Below are 6540 nucleotides of genomic sequence, written 5' to 3' on the forward strand. Positions count from 1 at the left end.
AAGAACACTTAGAACGTATCACAAGTTTATACAGAAGACATTGCATTGATACTTTTCATATTCTAATATGTATATTCTAAACCTAATTATTTATATTCCAATCTATTTATTGTAATATATATCTATTTATTTTCAAATTATCAATTAATTCTAGTAAGTTTCAATATGTGAAATAAAATATCAGCATGTATAAATATAAAATATATAACTATATATAATATAAGAAAAAGGCACATGTTTTGCAATGTTTTGTTATGGTTAGGGTATCAAAGGCAACTGTGTTTTAATGTATTATTCCATTATTTCTACCTCAGTGTTTGGTAGAGTTGGACCTAAAGCTTTACCATTTGTAGATTTACAGCCTAGAGGCAAGAGTAAACTCTGTGATTAAAACATTACCAATTTAAGGCCTAATATGGAGGAGAAACATATAGACTTCTCTTTTAACTATGAAAATATTTGGTGAATGAAAGGCAGTAGTGTAAATTCCTTCCTGGTTGGATGGTAGACTAGCCAGGACATTAGTAGTAATCATGCATGTGAAAATTTTTTCACCTTTTTGGCTTTAGCCACTTTTGAAATGTTAGGTATAAAAACAATTATTTTTTGATAAAATACCTTCTAGTCTAAACGATTCTATCTTAACTGTTCATCTCTCTATGATCTCTTTTAACTAAGATTAGTTTTGTTCCAATAAGAAAATCTAGGCTGTCAGGGTAAGATATTCTGATTGGACTGTTGCTACATGGAAGAATAGTAAAGGGTCAGGTAGACATTTGTGCCAGTAAGACCTCATTTAGGAACTTTTAAGCTGCAGAAGTTTACAAGTAGCTCTTAAGCAAGGCTTAATTTGAATCCATTAGCTCCACAAAGCTAACTCAGTTGATAAATAAGTACTTGAAAAGGACGACCTTTGGACCTAACTATAAAGGCTTCAAAGTATGATCAAATTTAAAATGAAAAATATTTAAAATAGTCATTGACAAAAAAATTGCAAATGTGAGCAATCGACCAAACAATATAAGTTTTTTTCCAATATACACAGAATTTTAGAGAAGTAAGATCAATAGCATTTTTAGGAACAATAAGGTTTCCTAGTTACAAAGAGTTAATCAAGGATATATGCCTGTATAAAGACTGCATCATTAACTACTTAAATTTACAGGATACTACATGCTTCAGCAGCCCGTTTACCCAAATTACAATATAGAGATTAACATGGCACTTGCACAAGCATGATATGAAAATGTGTGAAGTATTCCATATTTTTCATTCTTCAGATGCAAGAAATTAAAAACAGTTATTAAAAAATTGATTACACAAATGCAAATGTAACAATAAATGTAATTCATTGATCTGAAAGTTAGTTTGACATCAGTGTACTAAATCCTCAACTTAGAAAGGCCTTTACATAGCATAATCTTTACAAAACTTCTCAAATTAGATATCATTGTCATTTTATCCCAAAGAAATAAAATACTATATAGGCCTAGGATAAAAAGTAATCTTAATCTGTTTCTATATGGAATGCTATCTGAAATAACACATTTAATAATGAACCGATGTATCATAAAACAATGTAGAATTCAAAGTATTATATCCAGGAACAAATGAAATACATTTTGGACATTGTACAAACAAAATACAGATTATTTTAAAATATACTTTTTTCAGACAAGCACCAGAAATATCTTTAGTTTCTGTACTACTCATTTCAACAGATAAGTTAAAATGATTTCTGATTTAAAAAATCACAAACTCGGCAGAAATCATTATAGATGTATACAAACAAATCTTGAATATATTTTGACATCAACGTCAGGCAATTCACTTGAAAAATACGATGGAATCCATGAATTTTTAAAGTAAGATATTGCCGTTGCTTTGTATTGTGAAAATATTTTGTACGGACACAAAGATGGATTGGCATTTTTAAAATTTCAGAAACTTAACCAAACCATTATTACTTAGGAGAACAATTTTTACAGCCTTCCACAACTTCAAAGATGTAGTGATACATATTTATCCTTTTGGCAATATCAAATGCAGCTTCTTCCAAGTTCTTCAGACCTGGTTTCATATAATGCTTCAATAGAAGGAGATCCAGCATATCTTTGCTATTTCTATTTCAACCAGCAAGATGCAAGGGGGTCAAGAGGACTTTAGTTTGGGCAGTGGTATCTGCATCATGATGAACTAAGAAAGAAGCCACTCTGGTATTATTCCACATATAAGCACTGTGCAGGGGTGCCCAGCCATTCACAGTTATTGCATGAATATTTGCCTTGAGCCACCAATTCATGGACAATGTCAAAGTGTCCACTGTAGGCTTCCTGATGAAGAGAGGTATACTCATCATCATCCGTAGTATTCACATGAGTGTTCTTTTTGGAAAGTAGTCTCTGTACTGTAGTAAGCCAATTATTTTCAGCAGCCCAAACAAAAATTTGCTTGAATACTTCTCCATTTTTTTTTGCAAATGTTACCATTCCTCACTTTTTCATTTTTTTCCTTGTCTACATCAGAATTGCCTAACCAGAGACATTGAGTACCAGTGGGAATGAGGTACACATGTATTCCCCAATAGTTCACGTTGGTTGAACTGGTCAGAAAAATCCAGTGAAATTTCTACATCTGTTATTTCACCATGATTTTTTTTCTCTTTTTCCATTTTTACTCTTCGAAATTATACTAACTGGAGAATAGGGAATTGATAGAGAGCAGAGGAAAGGTTTTCCTCCATATTCAAAGGTATAGACTGAAAATGAGGACCAGTGGTGTCCTCATGTGCAGCTTATTCTAGGAATGAGAAAATATGAAATAATGCCTTCTATGTAAATGATTTGGGAAATGGCAGAGCAGAAAGTGAAATGATGCAACCAAAAATGTAAAAGCAAAATAAATTAGAATAATTATGGAGCAGTCATATTATCTATGAGAACCATGAAAGGGAGAGAGAAAGAGAGAGACAGATGTGCAATGACCTAGCTAGCCACAAAATCCATGCCTCTGATCAATTTATAGAGCAAACAGTTTTATTTTTTACAAGAGATGGAAATAGAATTTATGTATTTATTGAAATTAGAACATACATTTTTAATAGCCTACATATAGAGACATAGCTTTGACCGAATTACAGACAAGAATCTAAATCTCTGAAAATTCTAGTAACAGATCTGACTGAAATCAGTTAAATCACACTTTTCCTGTAAAGTGAAGGAATAGGTCCAGGCTAGCAAAGCAGCTAGAGAAGGCAGGCCGATTGTATCTGGGACAAAACTTTGTGGAAAATGGTATCAAGGATTAATTACTGGTAATCCACTTGCACTGGAAGTGTGAATCTGAACAATTGCTTGCTGATTCTGAACTATTGCTTTTATCATTATATGTTCCAAGAAGAAAAGATGAGAGGTAATTGATAGCAAAGGGTTAGTAATGAACTTTGACTTCTCATTAAGCACCTTCAATCATCAAAATCACATGAAGACAATAGAGAGGCCTACTTTTTTAGATGAAAACAAGTGTCTTTAAAAACAAGGTAATTAAGTATTCCTACAAAGGACTTCTATTTTACTACTGCATTATACAGATGTTGGGTAACAAACAATGGATCTATTAGAAAGCTCTTAAAACTCATATGTTCAATAGTGAGTTCCCTTATATTATATCATGGCATTTTTGTTTATGGTTTTAAGAAGAAATTTACTAGCTTAAATTTCTGACAGGACAATATCATCACTGTACAACTTTCTTCTATACTCTAAGTTTTAAATTACTATCTAAGTATGTGCATTAGATAGCTATAGAGGAAAAACTAGAAGCCACACTAGTGGCTCATGTGTTTATCCTTGCTAGTCAGAAAGATGAAATCTGAGAATTGTGGTTTGAAAACAGACCACGCAAAAAAAAAGTCCATTAGTTTCTGATTTGAAAGTAACCAGCAAAAGGTAGAAATGGAGCTGTGGGACAAGCAGTAAAATTCTAGGCTTGAGAAATCTAAAACAAAAAAATCAACAAATTCTGGGACAGAGCCAGGCCCTGAGTTCAAGCCTGGTATTAGCACCAAACAAATGAATGAATGAATGAATTAAAATAAATTAAATGGTCACATGTGGTGAGGCAAGTAAAATGTAACACCCATGGTAAATGGATTGTGTATTATTTTGTAATAAGGCAAATTAACGTTTGTCCTAATCACTAATATTTTATTTGTACTTTTTTGTACTAAACCCTGAATTTAGCATGCAAGTATATGTGTGTACATGTTCACACATGTGTGTATGTGTATATGTGTGCGTGTGCTGTTGCAATGTTGTTTGCCAATGTGGACCGTGTGAGACTGAAGAGAGCTAACTGTGTTGCAATGTATTTATTTATCAGTGTTCTGTCATGTCATTTCTGTGGAGCCAACCTTCTGTACATTTTATTTGTCAAATAATAACATCATCATAATCAAAGCATATACAACATTAAGTTACATAAAAGTGACTACTTTCAGCTCTTATTATATGTTAGGTAAGAAGATACAGATATAATTAGGTAGTAAGTTATTTTTGTAAGATGACTGTCAGTACAAAATATGTATTTGACTTCTTAAATTGGTTATACTTTTAACATATACTCATGGAGTGAGTTTGACTGACTTGACCAAACAGGTGTTACTCCATGGTTATTCCTGTGAAACACAAGGTGGATAAACTCTTTCTGGATTTCTGTTGAAAATAACTTTCTTTGTAACTAAGATAATCAACCCTGTATTTATTAGGTTTGAATATCCCATCATATTGACTGAAAATCAGTATTGTGGATATGCTTGTTAGATATACCTTTCAAAAACAAACAAACAAAAAGCATGTGTCACCTCCAGATTGTGGATGCATTTGAAGTTGTTTTGTACATGCAATGGGATCTTCACTAATGGCTTTTTTATGGGAGTACCTATCACAACTTTAACAAATAAGGCTTTTAGAATATCTTTTCCAATATAAATAACAACCCAGAGCGAGTCTTGCAAATTCTGAAAAGGCTTTGAATATTTTAGTATTATTTCAGTTTATTGACTATAGAGCTAAAGACATTTCTGAAATAAATATTGTTAAGATCTGAAGAAGTAAGTGGGTATATAGGCTTTTTTATGCATCATTTTATGAAAAACCTGTTTTTATGAAAGTAAATGAAATAGAATAAAATAATGTAAGTGAATTCGGCGGCGGTTGAGCGGATTCTACTCAACCCAGCAAGAACTGACAAGAAGCAGACATCATCATCCTGCAGTTAGCAGACAAGGGACAACCCAGGAACCAAGACTCGGTGTGAGTAGAAGCCTGACATCCTCATTCCTTCTCAGGGAGCAAAGGAGGGAAGGCCACCCCTTCCCCCCACTACCAGAGATCTCCATCTTTGATACTGACAAAGGCCTGGCTGAGCTGCTAGCTCCAACTCAGGCCTTGGAAGAAAACAAGAGACATTTAGCAGGTCACAGGAACCTAACCTGACCTGCTCTACCCAGAGAAAAGTCACCCAGCCTGGGCCGAGCAAGCTCCACCAGCCCCAGGAGTGGATTTCTTCACTGGATAAACAGAACTAGAGGCTGCCCCTCCCTACAGCAGCCTTGACAATCAATTGAAATTCAGTAAACTTAAACCCTGAGAAAGGCTCTAGGCTGGGCTCTGTGAGTGCCTCACAAGCTAGTCCCTCAGGGAAAAGCTACTGTTTGCTGAAAGGCCTCAACTCTATCCAGAACCTAGCCTCATCACAGCATCTCCAAACTAGAGGAAACCTCCATCTCCCACTTTTGTGATACTTACAGCAGATCTCCCTCCCATTGAACCAGCATGGGAGGAGGATCACAAAACCCTAGGTAAAGCAGAGCATTTTTCTGCCTGCTCAAACTAACCGACTTAAGAAACCAACCAAGCCACAGGAAAATCAAACACCACAAACAGACCAGACACCAACTAGAGACTGGTTAATGACACAAGATACAGGATCTTCCTATCCCCCCAAAAAAATCAAAGAACTCTTTTTAGTATTTTATAAAAAAATTTTCCAAAAGCTTTTTTTAAATTTTAATTTTTAACATTAAAAAAATTTGTTTTCTATTAAAATTTTTTCTTCCTCTTATAATTTTTATTTTCGGGGTATAAGTGTGTGTGCTTTTTTTTTCTTGTTTTGTTTTTTTTTTCTTTTTATAATTTTTTTGTTTAGCTCTACTGACCTTTTGATCCTTTTTTTTTCTTTCCTTCTCATTCTTTTCACATTTTCTTCTCTTTTGTTCTTCTTAACATGACTTAATTGCTATTCTGCTCATCCTCAGATATACCCATAGTCGATTATTAGACCTTATCACCCATTGTGTACATACTTAATCCAGAAATTCATTACTCAATTCAAAACCTTTAGACTTAAATTCCTTAATACCAGTACTACTTCTTTATATGTATATAATATTTTAAGCATTTCTATTTTTACGTTTTTGACGTCTCCTTTCTATCCCTACCTTTATCTTATCTTATACAAATTCTTCTTTGAATATTATGT

At 33.6% G+C, this 6540-nt stretch overlaps 1 pseudogene; it reads left to right on the top strand.

Moving 5' to 3' along the window:
- Positions 1 to 1173: 1173 nt before the first annotated feature.
- LOC122095359 lies at positions 1174 to 1270 on the top strand (annotated as a pseudogene).
- Positions 1271 to 6540: the final 5270 nt, after the last annotated feature.

Source organism: Dipodomys spectabilis, unplaced genomic scaffold (assembly GCF_019054845.1).
Source record: "Dipodomys spectabilis isolate Male_0828 unplaced genomic scaffold, ASM1905484v1 ptg000344l, whole genome shotgun sequence".
Taxonomy (NCBI): domain Eukaryota; kingdom Metazoa; phylum Chordata; class Mammalia; order Rodentia; family Heteromyidae; genus Dipodomys; species Dipodomys spectabilis.